The following is a 20,880-nucleotide window of genomic DNA, read 5'->3' on the forward strand; positions in this document are numbered from 1 at the left end:
TCATTGGGATTGTTTTTTGTCGTTGTTGTGAAAGACGATTCAGACTGTCAGATGGCTGAAGGTTATCAGTTGGCCTTTCTTGCAATGCAGTGTTTGGGTGTCATCATCTATCTTGTTGTTCAGTCACTAAGTCATGTCCAACTCTTTGCAACCCCGTGGACTGCAGCACACTGGGCCCCACTGTGCCTCACTGTCTCCTGGAGTTTGCCCAAGCTCATGTCCATTGAATCAGGGATGCTATCCAACCATCTAATCCTCTGCTGCCCTCTTCTTTTGCCCTCAATCTAGCCCAGCATCAGGGCCCTTTCAAATGAGTTGGCTCTTGAATCAGGTGCTCAAAGTATCAAAGGTTCAGCATCAGTTTTTCCAATGAATATTGAGGGTTGATTTCCTTTAGGATTTACTGGTTTGATATCCTTGCAGTCCAAGGGACTCTCAAGAATCTTCTCCAGCACCACAGTTCAAAAGCAAAAGCATCAATTCTTTGGTGGTCAGCCTTCTTTATGGTCCAACTTTCACATCCATAGATGACTACTACATAGCTTTGACTATATGGGTCTTTGTTGGTAAAGTGATGTCTCTGCTTTTTAATACACTATGTTTGTCATAGCTTTTCTTCCCTCATCTATGAATCACTTCAGTGTCATTTAGGGCAAGAGGCTGCTGAACCAGGATGCCAGCCACCCCAGGCCCACCTTCCAGGGCTGAGTGACTATCATGCTGTAAACCTGAAACTCTGCTGAGGCCATGTGCAGGAAAGTTCTAAAGAACAGTCCCTGAACCAGGAAGCTGCCTTTATACATGCACGCCAGCCTTTAGACCATGTAAGCTCAGTCATGCTCCCAAACAAGTGTAAGTTCTATGATGCACTCATTCCCAACAGGGAAATGGGAAGGAAGTGGAAGCAAGGAGAAATAATAAACAACTGGCTTCCCATGAGGATTGTTGAATTTTATCATGAACACATATTTTGGCTAATATTTACAATATGGCATGTGCTGGCCTCTTTTTGAGGAAAAAAATATACAGAAATGCTCCTAAGTTCTTTTTCCTATCCTGCACAAATGGAAAAAAATAAGTTCAGAAAGCACAAGTTCACTACCTGCCTCCAGTTCAGTTCAGTTCAGTCGCTCAGTCATGTCCGACTCTGCAACCCCATGAATCGTAGCACGCCAGGCCTCTCTGTCCATCACCAAATCCCGGAGTTCACGCAGACTCACGTCCATCGAGTCAGTGATGCCATCCAGCCATCTCATCCTCTGTCATCCCCTTCTCCTCCTGCCCCCAATCCCTCCCAGCATCAGAGTCTTTTCCAATGAGTCAACTCTTCGCATGAGGTGGCCAAAGTACTGGAGTTTAAGCTTTAGCATCATTACTTCCAAAGAACACCCGGGACTGATCTCCTTTAGGATGGACTGGTTGGATCTCCTTGCAGTCCAAGGGACTCTTAAGAGTCTTCTCCAACACCACAGTTCAAAAGCATCAATTCTTCAGCGCTCAGCTTTCTTCACAGTCCAACTCTCACATCCATACATGACCACTGGAAAAACCATAGCCTTGACTAGATGGACCTTTGTTGGCAAAGTAATGTCTCTGCTTTTCAATATGCTGTCTAGGTTAGTCATAACTTTCCTTCCAAGGAGTAAGCGTATTTTAATTTCATGGCTGCAATCACCATCTGCAGTGATTTTGGAGCCCCCCAAAATAAAGTCTGACACCGTTTCCACTGTTTCCCCATCTATTTCCCATGAAGTGATGGGACCAGATGCCATGATCTTAGTTTACTGAATGTTGAGCTTTAAGCCAACTTTTTTACTCTCCTCTTTCACTTTCATCAAGAGGCTTTTGAGTTCCTCTTGCCATAAGGGTGGTGTCATCTGCATATCTGAGGTTATTGATTAGGTGATAAAATTAAATGTACAATGACAGAGAAACAGGCATATTAAAGCAATGAGGAAAGATTACCATTAATTTTGATTAAAACACCTTAATATTTCTTTATGAAACACGACTAGCTGATGTTCCTCAGTTAATGCATTTGCATATTTAAAATACTATCACAACCATTTTATCAGAGTGTAACTTGTCCAATATTGAGTCGGAATTTGAGTTCCTCTGATTTTCAGTCTCTGTTTGCTATTTGTGCTCATTGCTAAACTCCTGTTTCATATTCACAGAATATATTTACATATTTCTCAATGCATGGGTAGGCCCAATGCATATCCAGAGGTGTCACAGAAGGTTAATCAAAATCAAAAGAGTATGTTTTTGTGTATACATACACGTATTGCACTATTTTTGAACAACAGTCTGTATTTTTTTCAGTGTTTTTCCACAGTGTGTATTTTTTCTCTGAAAAAGAGAGTTTGAAAAGAATTGCCAGATCTGTCTTGGAACTTCCATTTTAAATTCAAAACAGATTCCCAAACATCTACTGGGATATATCTCCAAATACGACAAAGAATGTGCACCTGTGATTACCTAAACCGGCCAAAGAAGGGCACCAGTGCCTCACATAAATGTTGTCACAGATATTTTTTATTTGGTTATAGAATTTTATCAGAAATCCCATGGCTCGGTGGAGAATTCTATCTGTCCTACAGGTCTACTTCTTGCCTTTAGATAACATTTTACAGCAAAAACCTGACATATTGCTTCTGTCACCCTTTGGCCACTAAAGGAACTTAAAACAGCACAATGGGTGAATAATAAGGAGACAAAGGGAATTTTCTGCTCTTTTGGCTCAGTCCATGCATGTGGTCATAATTTTCCAACTTTATGACAATAAAGGGAATGAATTTCTCTCTCCACTGCTCCTTCCCCAGTTGATCTTCCACTGTTAAGTTTAGCAGTTGGCCGTATGTATTATAGAATGATTAAATAAGCTAAAGGGTAACGAACGAGATGGCTACTTGAGATTTACAAGGAAATAATGAATGGTGGAGAAAGAGTAGCACGTTTGAAGGGCAGGTTCAGAGAGGCACTAACCAAGGTGGATGATTATCTTACAGTTTCTGAGAGCCAAACAGAAAACTGAAGAGAGCCTGACAAGTCTCAGGCTAATTTGTTCTGTTGTGTGCTGTGGCTGATAGGATAGACCCACATCAGCCTGGAGTAACTGCAATAAAAATCTTATTTTCTTCTTTATAATTGTAGGCTACACCTTATAGTCCTTTACCTGATTTATCTATGAATTCTCCATACCATTTGGATGGTTTTTAAGACTGAGTTTTCAAACAACTACTTACATGACACAGTGATTTTACTTGTATTCAGTATTGCTCAGTTTTCAAAACCAGGCAAAGAAAACAGTCACATTAAAAAAAAAATGTACAAAAATACTGAACAGAAGGATAGATAAACAAATTGTGGTATGTCCATACACTGGGATATTATTCAGAAATTGAGGAACAAACCACTACAACCCCATTGATAAATCTCAAAAACATAATGCTAAGTAAAAGATGAGTAGTTACTATGAGTAATTACCATGTGGTTCGTTTGAATGACCATGAAAACTAAAATGCCTGAAATTATGATATAAAAACTGGAACAGTAATTGTCTCTCTGGGCAGAGGGCTAGGAGGTGAGGGTAATGTTGGATTTGGCGTAGTAATATTCTATACTTTGAAAGAGGTTTTAGTTACATGGGTGTAGAAACACATCAAAAATCATCAAATGATACACAAGATATGTGCATTTTGCCTTGTAAGTTGAACAAAAAAGTCATTAAATATTGAACCCTGGTTGATAATATTCATAGTTTTGAGGTGAACAGCACTGAGACTGCAATTAACTTTAAAATGCATCAGAGTAATGATATAGATTAGTAGGTAGAGAGGTGAAAAGTAAAGAAAGCAGAATTATAGAAACTAGATGCTAAATATATGGGTATTCACTGCACACCTCTTTCAAACTCTATTTGGAAATTGCCATAATTAAAATATTAGGAAAAAAATTAGGCATCACTGTTTTCCTTTTTCCTTTGTGTTGCTCCTGAAAACTTAAGAGTTGAAATGAAAAAACCAACAAAAATATTGGCTACAGCTCTCTCAATGAACAAGGCTCTGATGTTCTTGCTATTCTGTTTAAGCCAGCACTCCATGATAATTTAACATGGAAGTGAATGACTTCCTTACCCAGAAAGGACTATATTCTCACAGTGAAGAACAAGCATGCAAAGCAATGATGGAAGTGCGCTGGCCAGGGATACATGATGAACCTGCTATATGAGAGCCCTGCTCACAGACCTTCCCCGTGGCAGCGAGCAAACAGTACGGGTTCTTCCTCTACAAAAAGGGACAAGTAGATATAGTGATTAACTACAAGGTTTTGAAGTCAGGGGCATGCATCTAAGTTTGCATTTGGGCTCTCCCTGCCATTAGCTTTCTTTCCCTATCAATGTTATTGAACTTTTTTCCGTGTTTTGGTTTCATCATTTACCAAATGGACGAATTATTTGACATTTACTCTTGAAGGTATTCTGAGGAATAATGAAGTACTGAGGTTATTATTATCACACGCAGACATACACAGAACTGGAGAAGAGAGAACAGAAATGGATTAAGTGTGATGGAATTTAAAGAAAAGTAAAGTTTTAGAGCAGAGGATAATGACAAAATAAGCTAGAAAGAATCAAACTATCAGACTGCACAATTCCTGGTTTTCCCATGACTGCTTTTTTATTTTCTTTTTTGTACTATGTGGGTTACAGAAGTACTTTTCCCCCTTGAACATTAAAGCGGTGACAGCAATGATTATTCCTAAGCACAGGTCTGAATAAAAAGCCATACTATGGAATATTTTACTCTCCCTGCAAATCTCCTCACAACCTTCTCATAAATAAATGGGGCTAGAGTCAAGAAAACTATGTTAAATCCCTCCTTTACTGTTTGGACTGTTCCCAAATCATTCATCATGGATACAGGAGGATGGGGGCTTCTCTTTGGCATATATCTTAGGGAGGTCTGGCAGGGTTAAGGGAAAGAGACAAAGGAGCCTGTGCTCAAATAGCCAGGGTATTTTTGCCAATCTAATGCTTTTAAAAATACATGCACAGTATACTTTTGTCAGGAAATCCTCAGGATGCTTACAGTGAAGGTGGTGAAAATTGCTTAGGCAGCTCAAAATCGTATCTAGAGCTTTTTGCAGAACAGTGTTCTGACAAGTGAAGGTGAGAATATCCATCTCTAGATCTTAAACTCAGTGACCCTGAGAATTGGCAGTAATTTTTTTTTAAATTGGATTGGAATTGAGTAACTCTTTAAATGTGAGTGGTATCTATTTCCATTCTATCAGTATTTCTGGGCAAAGAGGATGACGTTGTACAGGCCAATTTGAGGGCAAAAATATCTTGGTCCCAGGGAAACTAGGCATGCTGTATAAGAGTCACAAAATTCATGATAGATTGCTCTGTGCAATTGCTCTTAAGGATTCCATGTCCTATTTTAAATCTTTGAAATGAAACTTTATGCCACAGGGTCGTCAATGAGAGGAAAGGGTAAAGGAAAAATATAAAATAAGGCTGAAGCAAGACAGCACATCTGTTACGGTATGAATGGCTCTTACAAATTCTCTTCCTTTCACTCAGAAACGTCTTATTGTTAACTGTTTTATTTGGGTGGGGTATACATTATTTATGGGGTTTAGAGTAGAAGGCCGCCATGTTTTATCTTTTTCTGGCTTTTATGCTTGAAAAAACAATGCTAAGTTGTGGTTGTGTCAAGATAACTTTAAGTGAAAAGTACATTTTAAAATTTCTTTAATTAAACATGATCAAAGGCACCCTTAAAGCATTTGAATGAGCATTTTGCTAGTTATATGGCACTGTCTATATTCTTTTAACATGGCTATTGGCTCAATGAACCTGTTGTTGGTTCAACAGTTCCTTCTGCTATGAACGACCAAAATTTTCCACTCTTTGAAACTTAGTGTTTTACTATATACAGATGAAACACACCTGTTTCTGATATACAACCACTTTCAATTTTTGTTAACTGAAAAAATTCATGAAATGGAAAAAATCTGTGTACTCCTTTCTGGTGTAAAATATAATTTGGAGATTCATGTTGTTGATTAAAAAACAGTGAGCACCTACTGTGCGCAGAAGGCACTGTGGGATTAATTCAACAAATCTGAACATGTTTATGGAGCACTAACTCTGGGCCGAGCCCTCTTGCACGATCTGAAAGGTGGGTTATGAAAACAAAACAAAGCAAAAATACAGAGACAAACACCAGTAACAAGCAGGGAAGGAAGCGCGATAGAGTGTGCTGGGGGGTGGCCTGACTTTTAGATAGGATGACCAGAGCATTTGGTATTGGGGGAAACAAGATTATAATGGGAAAAGGTGAAGAAAGATTGGGAAGAAAATGAAGGTGCAGACAATATAGTTCGTTGTGGAATATCTTTCCCAACAGAGGGAACAACAAGGGCCTTGAAGTGGAGGAACACTGAACACTTGAAGAAGAGGCCAGTGATGCCATAGCTGAACACCTGGAGTGGGAAGAAGCATAGATGAGTTCATAGAGGTAACAGGGAGCCAAATTATAGTAGGTCTTGAAAGCCATTGAAAAGGCTTTGTTTTTACCACGAGCAAGATAGGAGCCTTTGGAGGGGTTGAATAAGAGAAAGCATTATCTAAGTTTTTAAAAAATTACTTATTTCAATTAATTTTTATTGGAGTATAGTTGCTTTATAATGTTGTTAGTTTCTGCTGCTGCTAAGTCGCCTCAGTTGTGTCCGACTCTGTGCGACCCCATAGACGGCAGCCCACTAGGCTCCTCTGTCCCTGGGATTCTCCAGGCAAGAACACTGGAGTGGGTTGCCATTTCCTTCTCCAATGCATGAAAGTGAAAAGTGAAAGTGAAGTCACTCAGTCGTGCTCGAATCTTAGCGACCCCATGGACTGGAGCCCACCAGGCTCCTCCATCCATGGGATTTTCCAGGCAAGAGTACTGGAGTGGGGTGCCATTGCCTTCTCCAGCAAAGTAAATCATCTATACACATATCCCCTCTTTTTTTATTTCCTTCTCCTTTAGGTCACTACAGAGCACTGAGTAGAGTTCCCTGAGCTCTACAGTGGGTTCTCATTAGTTATCTATTTTATACATACTATTAGTATTGCACATATGTCAATCCCAATCTCCCAATTCCTCCCACCAGCCCCCTTCACGTTGGCATCCATACATTCGTTCTCCACATCTGTGTCTCTATTTCTGCTTTGAAAGTAAGATCATCTATACCATTTTTCTAGATTCCATATATATGCATTAATATACATATTTGTTTTTCTCTTTCTGACTGGCTTCTTATTTGCTTTGCTCCGTATAACACTCTCTAGGTCCATCCATGTCTCTAGGCCCAGCTAATTTTGTTCCTATTGGAACAAAGAGGCTGAGTGATATTCTATTATATATGTAATACATCTTCTTTATCCATTCCTGTGTTGATGGACATTTAGGTCTCTTCCTTGCCCTGGCTATTGTATGCAGTGCTTCAGTGAACACTGGGGTGCATGCATTTTTTTTGAATTATGGTTTTCTCCAGGTCTATGCTCAGTAGTGGGATAGCGGAGTCATATGGTAGTTCTGTTTTTAGTTTTTTGAGGAACCTCCATACTGTTTCTTTATAGTAGCTATAGCAATTTGCATTCCAGTCAACATTGTAGGATGGTTCCCTTTTCTCCACATCTTTTCCAGCATTTGTTCTTGATGATGGCCATTCTGACCACTGTGAGGCGATACCTCATTGTAGTTTTGATTTGTATTTCTCTAATAGTGATCTTAAGCATCTTTTCATGTGGTGTTGGCCATCTGTATGCCTTCTTTGGAGAAATGCCTATAATAGTCTCCTGCCCATTTTTTGACTGAGTTTTTTTTTTATATTGAATTGCAGGAGCTATTTGTATATTTTGGAGATCAATCCTTTGTCAGCAAATATTTTCTCCCATTCTGAGGGTTGTCTTTTCATCTTGTTTATGGTTTTTTTTGGCTGTGCAATACCTTTTAATTATTCCTAAATCAGTATAGTTGCCCTGTTGCATACACACACACAGTAGTATGTGTATGTAGAGACAGAGAAATCAGACAGCAAGCCACTGAGTATACCAGATGAGAGACAATTATGGCTTGGGTCAGGGTCATAGACATGAAATGCCTAGAAGTAGATTCTGGATATATATTTGAGATTTGCAGAATTTACTGAAAGATTGTATGCATAAATTAAGAGAGAGATGAATCAGTGATTCTAAAATGTCAGTTGCCATTTATTACAGAAGAGAAGGTAGGAGGTAAAGCAAGTTTTGAGGGATGGCAATGGGGGCAGGGATTGGGATTTCTGTTTTGGACACATTTCACAGGAGATGCCAAGTGAGGAGGCAAAGTGCAGATGACTCAGCATGTAGGTGGGGAGAACCATCGGGAGCTGAGGTCAAGGTCCAGGCTGGACACACATATTTGGGAGTCATCAGCATTGAGATGATATTTAAAGCTGTAAAATTCCATAAAATCATCTTGGGAGTGAGTGGATATTGATCAAGTACCAAAACGAAGCTTTACTAAATAGTGAAGAATCCAGACTGATAAGCTAGAACCCAAAGAGGGGGAGGGAATGAGACACCAAGAAGAAATGGCCAGTGAGCGAGGAGGAAAACTGAGAAAGCATGAGGTCCTAGAAGTCAAGTGGCGAAAAAAAAAAAAATGGAATGAGGATTATAGAAACAATTCTTAACCTTATAAAGATACAATGATATAAAAGTATTCCAAATTTAGTAGAGTAAGTGGTAAGTGCTACAAAAGATCTGTATTTCTGGCTGCTACAGTCACTTACAAAAGGGATTCCTGACCCTCAGTTCATGAGAGGCCTGCATGGAGTGGGCAGCATTTACACCCAATGTTGAGGGATGTGTAGAAATTTGATTGGTAGAAGTGGAGGAATAGAAGACAGTTGTATCAGAGGGAACCTTTTACTAAGAAGCTCAGAGAAGGGAAAGGATGAGTATATTTGAGGAACAGCGAGTAGTCAAGCTGGCCTGGGGTGGAGAATGTCCAGACCACTTGCTGCCCACATCTAGGGCGGGTTGCCAGGGGCTGATAAAGATGCTCAGATTCTGTTATGTGGTTTTTGTTTCTTTACCAACTCTTCAAAGCAATGGGTATAAGAAGTCTTAACCCTGAACCTTTCTTTTCAATCCTTTCTCCCAATCTCTCACCTACCAAATCTTGTCTTCTCATCTGTAAATACAGTAACAGTCATGCACAAACTCTATCTGTTTAGCAACTGTGGAGTTCTTGTTCTAAGGTAACTCTGGTAGGAGAAAAGAGAGTAACATGTGCAAAAATAATCACTGTAGTAGGAGTTGCTTCTGTGTTCCAATTCTGAAGTTGGAGGAAAAGGGTAGAGAGAGAAATAAGAATAAGATAAGGCTCATTCTTTGAACAGTTGCACAAATTTCTGAGGTCACTTTGCCTTAATAGCTGGAAAATAGAAAATTCATGCTATATATTTGGAATTTGGCCCAGCACAATCTGACCTGTGCCCCAGTGCCATGGAGACGAGAAAGTTGTGTTGCCAGCATCCAGATACAAAATTCCTTAAAAATAACAGTCGTCACCTCTGGGGCCTGATCAACTCATGGCACTGAAGAAAAAGAAACATGAGGAGGAATCACATGAGATTTTCTTCTCAGTAACAGACAGGAAATATATTAACAGATTCCATGCCTCAAAAAAATGAACACGGTAAATTTTCTTATAGATATTTTCATGTGAATTTTAATTTTAGGGTCGATTTCATGAGTTTTCCCCCCTTATCTTTGTATTCCCAGTGACTTAGTGGGATGAACTGAGTCAGAGGACCTATTATCCATTTCGAACTCAGTCACCAGTTTAAGCCCCCTGGTCTCTTTGCACTTCATGGGTCTTATTTGCAAAATTAAGGGAGGGGACACTGGTACAGAAGAAAATGGGAAAGTCATCCTAAATCTGTAGGATTTGGAGTCATACATATTTGGTAGCTATAGGATGCTGTGCAAACTACTGAGTGTCTCAATTTCAGTTGCTGAAACACAGATTGGAAAGAATAACAGCTCTCACCCAGTGCTGTGATGAGGATTAAAAGAATTCATGTACAGAAAACTTCTGGCACATAGTAGATCCTCGAATAAATACTCATTTCCTTCCTTCTCTTAATTTGACCATTTTAGTTCCAATATAACGTCAAGCACTTATTTTGCAGAATATTTTTTGAAAGAAATTACAGAATTTACCACTATTTGTTGTTTTGAATTTTTAAGAAATGGCATCCGCAGCCTCTACATTTAGGGTGAAAAATAAAGAATTTGCCCAGAGCGCGTATTACATGAACAGTGAGGAGAAAACTGGTATTCCCCTCAGGAGATTTAAGATTATTTGGGGAAAAAAGAGGAAGGAAGGAAAGGAGGAAGGAAGTTAGTTGATAAATAGTTTTAAAGTCTATAAATTTAAAATAAACCAAATAAGAGAAAGAAGAGTATTTGTTCCACTGTCCTTCCCATTAAGATGTAGGTTAGGTACTGGGGCTGGCATGACACAAACATCTATCTTCTTCCTAAAATGGAAAAACAAATTTTATGAAAATGAGTGAGTTAACAGCAGGAATGTCAGCTCAGTCAATGACTCAATGCTCTTGTAAAAGGAAGTGTATACTTTACTACTTTGGCCTTTCTATATTTTTCTTATTTTGTCTGACTACATATTGCAGACATTCTTTTCAGTTAGCAAGTAGTCTAATTTGCAGCTGCTTTTATAAAACCAAAGCTTCCCTCCTACAAATGAAAATGTTCAAGTCCTTCGATCTCTAGTATCATAAGGTTTGTTATTTCAGACATGTAAAACACCCAGAGCATGAAGAAAACACAATGAATGGCCACCATCCCTCAGCGCCATCCATTACTCAGCCGTTTCAGTTTTGTCACACAGTATGAAATATAAATGGAGAAAGAGAGGAAGGGAGACAAAGCAGTAATTTACGCCTGTCTAGAAAGTTTGGCACTGCAGCCCCAAGTACAGGGAGCCATTTACAGGAGAAAAAGCGTAACCAGAGACTATGGAAGTATGGAAGGTGAGATCATCCACCAGCAGCAATCTTTCAAATTCATAGACACTTGTGGATTCATGAGGTGAGAATGAGCAGTGCAGAGGACTGCGAAATTCATTTCCAGTGTTTGACTTTGTTAACACACATTCTCAAGCTGTCTTTGTTATGAGATAGCGCTCAACTTCTTAGTGAAAAAAAATCCGTATAGAAAATATCCCCATTAATTGGAAATGATAATAGTGTCAAACATAAAAAAGACCACAGGACTATTTATGTAATTCTAAAGTATTATTTAAAAGAGAAATATATATATATATATATATTTATAAATACATATAAAACATATAATATATATTCTTTTAAATATATAATTATATATCTCCTATATATAATTATATGTGTGTGTGTGCATATATATATATTTATTTAGGAGAAGTTTGCACTAATCATCTTTTTTTAAAAAAAATCTTTACCTGAATTTTTAAATGATTAATTTGAATTAACTAATTGTAATTTATTTGAATGTATTTGTCTTCATTAAGAATAATCAAAACTTGTCTTGAAATGTCTTTTAACTAAACTTTTTTCCAAGGCAGAAATAAATCTATCAGTGATTTAATAGGACAAGAAAAGTAATTTATGGAATGAAGCAATGATCCATTACCTTTCTCACATCTTTCTCACAAAGCCTTGCATAGATATTATGTCAATTTCAAAATCAGAAGAAGGAAATGCTAATATATGTTAGTAGTTTCTCTAGAAACTGGCAAATCAAAATCTAGGAATGAAACGATGAGACTGTGAAAGTGTTAGGGGGTGAGAGAGGGAAGAAGAGGTAGCATCAATTATAGCTTTTGGGGTCTGAGTGTGTACCAGAAAAATTAAAATAACATGTGTCAGTAAAGTGTCATTTGTTCTAAAGGACTTGCCTGACAATTCAGAGATTTTAAAGTAGTTCCTCTTCTGGTGTCTGCTTCCTGGTGGGTGAGGTTGGTCGAGATTTGTGCCATTATCCCCTTGCTAGGGAGTCTGATTTGGAGAAGGCAATGGCAGTCCTCTTGCCTGGAGAATCCCAGGGACGGAGGAGCCTGGTGGGCTGCCGTCTATGGGGTCGCACAGAGTCAGACATGACTGATGCGACTTAGCAGCAGCAGCAGCAGGGAGTCTGATTGGTGTGGTGCTGACCAGAGCCTGCCAGCATGTAGCGCAGGGTCTGCTTTGCTCTGTGGGTGTCAATGCGCCTGTCAGGGGTGGGGTCTTGGAGGAGAGGCCTCCAGGTCTGGTGCTTAGCTGTGTCTGTGATCTGCAGCGAGGAAGGCAGATTGCAGCACTCCCCTGGGGAGAACAGCCACTGAGTAGTCCTCCCCTGGAGCTGCTCACCTGTGAGTGTGCTCTGCTGTGTCCCCATCACCCGTTGTGCCAGCTCACCAAGTGTGCTGTAAACATGCGGCCTTACGACTACACATGATTAATCCACCTGATTAAATTAGAGGTAAGATGAGGAACATCTGAAAGGATAAGCAAGGACTTTAGCTGTCTAATCCAGAGCTTTTCAAATATTAAAGTGCACAAGTCACTTGGGATCTCATTAAAATACAGACTACGAATCAATTTGGGGTGGGACTCAAGATTCTGTCTTTCTCCTAAGCTCCCAGGCCATGCCAATGCTGCTGATCTGTGAAGCACACCTTAATTAGCAAAGCCTCAGATCATGACACAGGAAGAAAGTTTATCAGAGAAATTGCATCTAGAGAAGTCTGAATATCACATGATCTTTCTTAGCACCCTTATTCCCACTCAGTTCTTTGCAATGGAATCTACTCTAAAAAACATAAATAAAAGTAACATATTCAAATAAACACAATATGATATTTTTACTAAAGCAAATAAATGCATTATTTAGCTCAGTTCTCAAAAGAGCCTGTGAACTAAATGCTTTTATTGGGTTGGCCAAAAAATTCATTCAGGTTTTTCCATAACCTGAATGGAGAACTCTGAATGACGTTTTTGGCCAACTCAATATTATTTTGACTTTACAGAAAAAGAAACAGCCTTGGGGAATTTAATTAAGGCAAAACCACATATGCAAAATTTAGAAACAGTTCTGAATTTGGCAAATCTTCACTCCAGAGCCTAAATATTCTAGTCAGTTTTACTACAATTGTCAAATTATGCTATTGCATTCTTAATTATTTTGCAAACAAAGCACTAGACAAAAGAGACAGTAGGGATACAAAGATGTAGGAACTTTGGGATATACCATCTTCATTGACAGCTTCTAGAACAGGAGGGGCACAGGAATAAATTACTCTTGACATTAGCAATCTTACATGCGTGGTGAATAGAAGAAGCATTGATGCAATAAATCATCTCTTTCAAGACCTAGAATGAATACAAGAAGAGAGTAAGATACTGGATTCAGCTCCGTAAGCTAAAGAATGGACAAAAATATTCTAGATAAGGACATGCTGGAGCCTCCACAGCCCTGAACATATGGGATAACCCTTAAAGCTCCACGTCTGAAAAAATAGCCCTTAGATTTTAAAATCCCTAAAGGACTTTTACAATATGAAGGATTTACTATATGAAGGGTATACTATTAAACATTTTATGCATTCTGTTATTTTTAAAGAGTATAATCCTTCCCCTAAGGTGTGCTGGCTCCAGGGTCTTTGAACAAGTCTAGACAAGAATTAACCAGGAGCCATCATTTTCATTATAAGTATGTTATAATTATGTTTGCTTATTTCACACTGTTTAATATACTCCCTCCTGTTAAACTACAGCAAAGGCCTTTAGCACCTGTTGCTTATTTCTGCCAGACTGAAAGTATTCCTTTCTCTTTATTATTCGTGTGCAAGGATAAGATGGAACTTGCCAAGAGTTGTCATTCTTGAATGCACCTGCCAAGTGTCAGATACTTTAATAGCTGAAATGCTTATAGCATATGCTGTGGTTGCTGCAGCTACCAACTTCCAGTGCCCAGAATTTCACGAGATGGAATACATGCAGGATGACAGATTCATTCCTTGATACACACGTATGTGACTATGTGCCCATGGGTATACACCACACTTATATAACACATCCCCAGGTCAGCTTTGGAGGAGAATATTTCTTAAAGTAATTTACTACCTTACATCTTCAACTTAAAAAAAAAAAAAGAAAGAATAAATCCCTTGGACTATACTTACTTATTTGTTGGCAGTTGCTCGTCCAGACTGGCATCAGCCTGAGTACTAAAAAAAATAAAATAAAATTGAGTTTTGGTTTACAAGGTAGCACCCCACATCCTTTTTTGGTAAGTTCTTTTCTGGTGATGCCTAATACATTCCCCACTCTTCTGTTAGGTCTTCAGTCCATCCAGATAAAAGTGAGGACTGCACAGCCGCAGTGATTGAGGGGCGGGGCTGGAATAGATGTCTTATCCTCCATACGGAGGTCCCAGTGGGGTGAAGATGGAAAGGAATGCATCCTTGTTCCAATTTACTGTCTCCTGCCAGTTCTGTCAGATCTTATCAGAGGTGCCCAGTGGAAAGGGGAGAGGGTAGAAACGGTTTTCTAGAATGCTGACATGGGACTAAAGCCAGGAAAGATGGAGTGATGATGGTTCTGCGTTCCTTGCTTTACCACATTCCCGAGGACAAGTGAGGCCTTCCACGCTTTTGTCCAGTTTCCCAGGAGCCCATGTGTTTCATGCTTACTTCCCCTGCCCATGTATATATAGCTGGCAGAACATTAACCTCCCTCTCCTTGACGGATATTAAAAAAAAATCTACGTAACATACAAGAAAACAACCCTGCAGCAGGAAGCAGTCTTATTTTATGAACACCCTTCTTCAGGTACCATCAAGATAGTACAGTTAGACAATTAATTTTCCCTTTAGAAACACTAGAGTGCAATATTCCTGGACCTCTTTCCCTCTCTTTCTCCCTCTTTTGCTTTCACTGTGCCTCTCTTTCATGTATGAAATTACCACTCAGAGCTCAAGCTGCTTGATAATTAAAGAATAAATTAGACATCTCAAGGTCTTTAATATTTGAATAAACATGAGTTTAGTTCATGAATAGCAAGCTTTCACAAACCAAGTAGTCAAGAACCTTGTTGGCATAGCACCTGAATGGAACCAAGGGCTCTTTCTCAGAGGTAGAATTTCCCATATAAGTAAGTCTACAAACCTCTTCACTGATAATTCATTATACCTTCTGGAAAGGGCTGTCTTGCTGTGTAGGGCTATAGTCAAGCAATTTTTCTTTTCCTAAGTTAACTTATACCCTGGTAAGTAATCCTTCTTGGATGGGAGTCAGTCACAAGGAGGATTTTTCTCAGAGGTTCCTGGCACATTTAATTTATAATTGATGCCACCGATGACATAAAAACAGAAGTGCATTATACTTAAGGACAAAAAAGATTCTTCAGGTATACTCAGAGTGAGCTCATTTTTGCCAGTGAAGAAATAGAGCACCTGCAGGTAAGTGGTCTATGTTCCCATGGGCTCTGCTACCTGTTAATAATAGTATTATTGGATCATTACCTAGGAAAACAACCCTAGGAAAAAAGTCAAAGCTCATGGCTTTCAGCAGACTCAGAAAAACACATAGGGAGCAGAGTTCTAAACTCTGCCTTTCAGAGCCTAGGCTGCTGATCAAAGAATTCCAAAGAGAATTCTGTGCGCTGTCACTGATAAAATTTAAAAGGAGATTAGAGACCTGTTTCCAGCCGGAGTAATTTGAAAGCTCTGACATGTACCATTATACTGTGTGATGAACATTTCCAGAAGAATAAGATGTCTGTTTTGACCTGTGCAGTGTAAAAAAACACGTTGAAGAGAAGGACAGAGGATTATTTTTATACAGATACCAGAAAGCTGCCCTCCTTATTGAGAAAGTATGGCAGGCTGAATTTTTGTCTTTAGTTTCCTTTGTAATTTGAAAGTCCTCCCAGATAAACCTTTGCGGTATACAACTTGGTTTTGACATCCTGGCTTTTTGCCTCTAACTGTTTATAAGTCATGCAAGGAAGTCATCTATCTTGACCAATATGGCTTAGACATATTTTCCATGTTAATTACACATGTTTGGACTGACATTGCAGTGATACAATTTCATTGTTTAAAACAACAGAGTGGATGGCTCTTCAGCTCAACAAGTATAGGTAAAAATTCTTCCTAGGGTAGATGGAACAAGTCTGGAAACTATATAGGCACAGGCGCTAGTGGCTGAAACCCCAGGGACTAAGAAGCTGATAATTCTGCAATGATCCCTTGTTTCAATTAAAAGCATGTTGGAAAACTATGACATAGTTATCAAAAAAATTACAATTATAATAATACATGTGTTAGACACTCCCACAAGATTGGTATCCTGAAAATAATCAGCAGTTGAAAAGGAAGCAGAAGCATTTTAACTCCGACCCAATGGAACTATTCACATTTTGGCTGTGTTTTTGAGCGGGACCTCCACATTTTTTTACACTCACCAGAACACCAGCAGTTAACCCCGTAATGGCCAACTGCTAGTTATTACCCTACATTTGGTCCGCAGCTGCATGGCTCTGCTCACTTTATTGTCGTTTTAGCCCTCAGCCCATTAGATGCCTGGTGACCGCTTGCATGCAGAGGGGCCTTTGGTTAACTGAATCCCCATCAGGATCACAGCTGTTGTAAAATATGCGGTGACAAAAATATCCATGTGCAATGCATGGCAGATAAATCTGCAAGCCAATTTAAGCAAAACCTGAAAAACAAATGAGGGGACTAGTCAAACGCTCTGGCTTCTGAACATTACAAACTACATTTCCTTTATTTGGGGGGAATATGTTTCCTAAAATGCCAGCATTCCCCTCTCAGTGTAACAGATGACTGGGGCTAAATTTCAAAGTGATAGGCCCAGTTAAGCAAAAACTACACTTTTCCACCTTCCTTCACTCAGCAGTAAGAGAATGAATGTCATGTTCAATTATCCAAACAGATTCCTGACTTTGGCATAATGCTCACATCAGCATTAGGTATTTATTCACAGTGTGCCTCCACTCAAACACCAAACCCGTGTTTCAGTTTCTTTCCGCCTGGGCGCCTAGCACAGGGGTTGCATATGTGCAAGCGTGTCCTTCCACAGCGGCTGGCAACAGCTGAGCTTCCAGTCCGGCCCATCGCACAGCGGGCCCTGAAAGTAGCCTGCAGGTAACTATGGTGGCTGTTACAGTGCCAACCCATTGTCCAGTTGTGACACTGAGAGACTGTGCTCATTCTGTTTCATATTGCTACCTGCAAGCTTTAAAAATAGGAAGAAGACAAGGAAATAAACTACCCCCAAAACAGGATGAAATAGTTTCTCAATTGGTATCACTAAATGTCACTCCTTTGTCATTTTGTCAAAAGTGAAAATCAGGTAACAAACGTGACCTGAGCCTCCCTTAGGTCTAACTAAATTTAAATTCACAAAGTGGGAATTGTTTCTGGTTCTAACTAATCTAAAATTTGGTTTGTACCTGCATGTGTTGATTGAATGAACTCCTCTCCCACATGTATTCTGTCCATTCACTCAATTGTTGAGATGTTCCTTAACAGATTTTTCTCCTCCATTAACTTATTCTGACATCTTGTAAGTACCCACTATGTGCCAGGCACTGGGGATGAAATACTAATGAGTCACAGCTCCTGCATGCAAAGAATCTAGCATTCAGAGGCATAGAATCTCTCAAATGTAGGAGAGGGAAGATTCTTTTTATTCCCCTTCCACCCATGGACAGAGGAGCCTGGTGGGCTACAGTCCATGGGGTTGCAAAGAGTCAGACATGACTGAGCAACTAACCACAGCACACATGAATCCTCCACTTCTCTGCTGCCATAAATTATACAAATGAGAGGGAAAAGCACCATTAGTTATTAAATACTTTTAGCTGTTTCCCCAACTTGGTTAGGTAGGAGAGAACTCATGGTTATATTACCTATGCACTGATGGATGGCCTGTTGATTTCTTAGTAATGGTCATTGGGAAAAAAGATTTTTTTAAAACTTAAAACTAAAAATTATCAGTTAGATACCTGGAGCACAGCCAATGTTTTACGTGCAGGGAGTTAAAAAATACAGTGTAATTTATACATTCTATCTTTAAGGAATAGCCTTGTCAGGTCAAACAAGGTTATGACAAATAATTTAAAAATAGAATGGATTACAATTCGTTTATCTGTATATCTATGTATGATGGGAAGAAGTATGCATATGAAAGCTCCTGGTTTTCAGCATTGTCAAAGTAAACTTAATAATTAGTTTAGATTCTCATAGTCTCACGTCATGTTGCTCTATTTCTTGCTGTTTTTCAGAGGCTCCCCTCCATCCATAAGATAAAGCACTGGAAGGGCTGTGTGGGGTCCATGGGTGAGTGCAGCTCTGCTACACGAAGCCGGTAAGCTTACCAAAGATTTGATCGAAGTCAGTGAATTCCAAGCCTCTTTGCTCTATTTCTCCCTTGTGAAAGTGTGTGGAAGTGTTAATCACTCAACCTAGTCACTCAGTTGTGTCTGACTCTTTGTGACCCTATGGACTGTAGCCCCCAAAGCTCCTCTGTCCATGGATTTCTGCAGGCAAGAACACTGGAATGGGTGGCCATTCCTTTCTCCAGGGAATCTTTCCAGGGATCAAACCCAGGTCTCCTGCATTACAGGTAGATTCTTTACTGCCTGAGCCACCAAGGAAGCTCATTCTCTCCTTGGGCCCATATTTTTCTCCCCATATTTCAGTTTTCTTCTTGTGTCTCCTCTCTGTTGATTAATGTTATGCTGTTATTTGAAGGCAGATCATGGTTCATAAAATAGAGGTTTTCTATAAAGTTAACAAAAATAACTTTATGGATTTGAATGTGAACTTCTATCTGACCAAGAAGACTGATAAGATACATCCCTTTACACTAAATATATAAACTTGGAGCCAAGGGCTAGGGATTTCCCCCACCTCTAGTGAAATCAGTTCAGTTCAGTTCAGTCGCTCAGTCGTGTCTGACTCTTTGCGACCCCATGAATCGCAGCAAGCCAGCCCTCCCTGTCCATCATGTCGGTGATGCCATCCAGCCATCTCATCCTCTGTCGTCCCCTTTTCCTCCTGCCCCCAATCCCTCCCAGCATCAGAGTCTTTTCCAATGAGTCAACTCTTCGCATGACGTGGCCAAAGTACTGGAGTTTCAGCTTCAGTCCTTCCAATGAACACTCAGGACTGCTCTCCTTTAGAGTGGACTGGTTGGATCTTGCAGTCCAAGGGACTCTCCAGAGTCTTCTCCAACACCACAGTTCAAAAGCATCAATTCTTCAGTGCTCAGCTTTCTTCACAGTGAAATAAGAAAGTATAATAGTAAACACTTTCTGAACTTGTTTCAAGCTTTTAAGAAAATTACAATAGCTCATTTCTTATACTTATCATAATAGAGGAGAAACGAATATGTGGCATTCAGTGTAGTCCAAAAATTACTTATTGTTGTATGCATGTGTGTGTATATATCCTAATAGCATATATACATGTATTACTATATACAAACATATATGCATATACATTATTAGATATTTTAAGTACAAAGGAAAATGAGATACTCTTATACATAAAGTTACTACTAATCACAGGAGAAGTAGAAAATGAGCCAAGAGCTTAATCATGATACAGAAAGGTTCTAAGCAGAAGGAAAAGTATCATAAAATATATATATTGGAGAAGGGAATGGCAACCCACTCCAGTATTCTTGCCTGGAGAATTCCATGGACAGAGGAGCTTGGTGGGCTATAGTCCATGGGGTCACAAAGAGTTGGACACGTCTGCGTGACTAACACACACACATATATGTATATATAAGGATGAGCACCTGGCCCATACCAGATAAGCTCTCAAGAGGCAAGCAAACTAACTCTTAAAAGCTAAATTTAAGAAATCAAAGAAAAAGGCATATCATAGACTCTTACTTCCAAGGAAATAGTTTATGAAAAGAACAGACGCATAAAACATGTTGAATTTTAAGGAACCACAAATTACTCAAAACAAAATGCAAGAGATGGAAAGACGGAAGAGACTAGACAAGAGAGCTAGAACTGATCAAGAGGGCTTTAGATACCAGGTTAGTAGGGTCTGGGATTCATTAGGTGATGAAGATGCATTAAGAAATTTATGAAAAAGATCATGATGAACTAATAAGGGCCTATGCTAAGCACTATTTGCCATGAGCAGGAAAAAGAAACATACTGAATATATTCAGGAAATAAAATCGATAGGATTTCACATAGAAAATATAGAGGAAAAGCTGGTATTAAATGTGATTTTCAAGTTTTGTCTTGAGTTAGAAGTTTGTTGATAGATTTTACTACTTGAAATAAGAAACGGAAAAGGGAATCTGATCAAAAGCACAGGTGGAAGCTTAAGGCGTAAATGGTAATAAGGAATAACATATCTAAAACTACTGAGGCAGTAAGAAAAAGTAAAAATATAAATGAGTTTGTGTACTCATCAATTTTCTCTCAAGTTAAATAGAGTTTTGCAGGCTGGCGGACAACATCTATCTAAAAGAAATTTAAATTGAATCTGAAAGTCAACCCTTTTAAACTGAAGAAATAATCCATATTCTAGGAAAGAATGATAACTAAGAAAAGTATTTTCTAAGAGTTCTAACTACAGCATTTTTTTGTTTTAGAAAACATTACATCTGTACCATTACCTGAAACTAGATTGTTTTTAAGTAACATATTAACTTTGCATTCCACTTAAAAGTGAAAATACTATGCAAAAGAATCTTATAAATATTGGAAATTATACATTTTATGAGCTATTA

General features: G+C 39.0%; 1 protein-coding gene and 1 long non-coding RNA gene across 16 annotated transcripts in view; one reads left to right on the forward strand and one right to left on the reverse strand.

Annotated features, from left to right (window-relative positions):
- LOC101907713 (uncharacterized) overlaps positions 1–20,880 on the forward strand; it is a 185,608-nt gene that overhangs the window by 151,564 nt on the left and 13,164 nt on the right. For both annotated transcript variants that reach the window (XR_001498956.3, XR_009494190.1), the window contains exon 2: positions 18,401–18,483. This is a non-coding gene — a long non-coding RNA (uncharacterized lncRNA). The remainder of the gene's footprint in view (positions 1–18,400; positions 18,484–20,880) is intronic.
- Positions 4,657–20,880, reverse strand: part of CRPPA (CDP-L-ribitol pyrophosphorylase A) — a 456,527-nt gene continuing 440,303 nt past the window's right edge. For 10 of the 14 annotated variants that reach the window (XR_009494189.1, XR_009494188.1, XR_009494184.1 and 7 more), the window contains 4 exons: positions 16,556–19,393; positions 14,271–14,315; positions 12,457–13,458; positions 4,657–10,587 (listed from right to left, as the gene is read on the reverse strand). The gene's annotated coding sequence lies outside the window, so the exon portion shown is untranslated. The remainder of the gene's footprint in view (positions 10,588–12,456; positions 13,459–14,270; positions 14,316–16,555; positions 19,394–20,880) is intronic. The other 4 variants (XR_009494179.1, XR_009494178.1, XR_009494185.1 and 1 more) reach the window with 4 other exon arrangements.

The sequence above is a fragment of the Bos taurus genome, chromosome 4 (genome assembly GCF_002263795.3).
Source record: "Bos taurus isolate L1 Dominette 01449 registration number 42190680 breed Hereford chromosome 4, ARS-UCD2.0, whole genome shotgun sequence".
NCBI classification, from domain to species: domain Eukaryota; kingdom Metazoa; phylum Chordata; class Mammalia; order Artiodactyla; family Bovidae; genus Bos; species Bos taurus.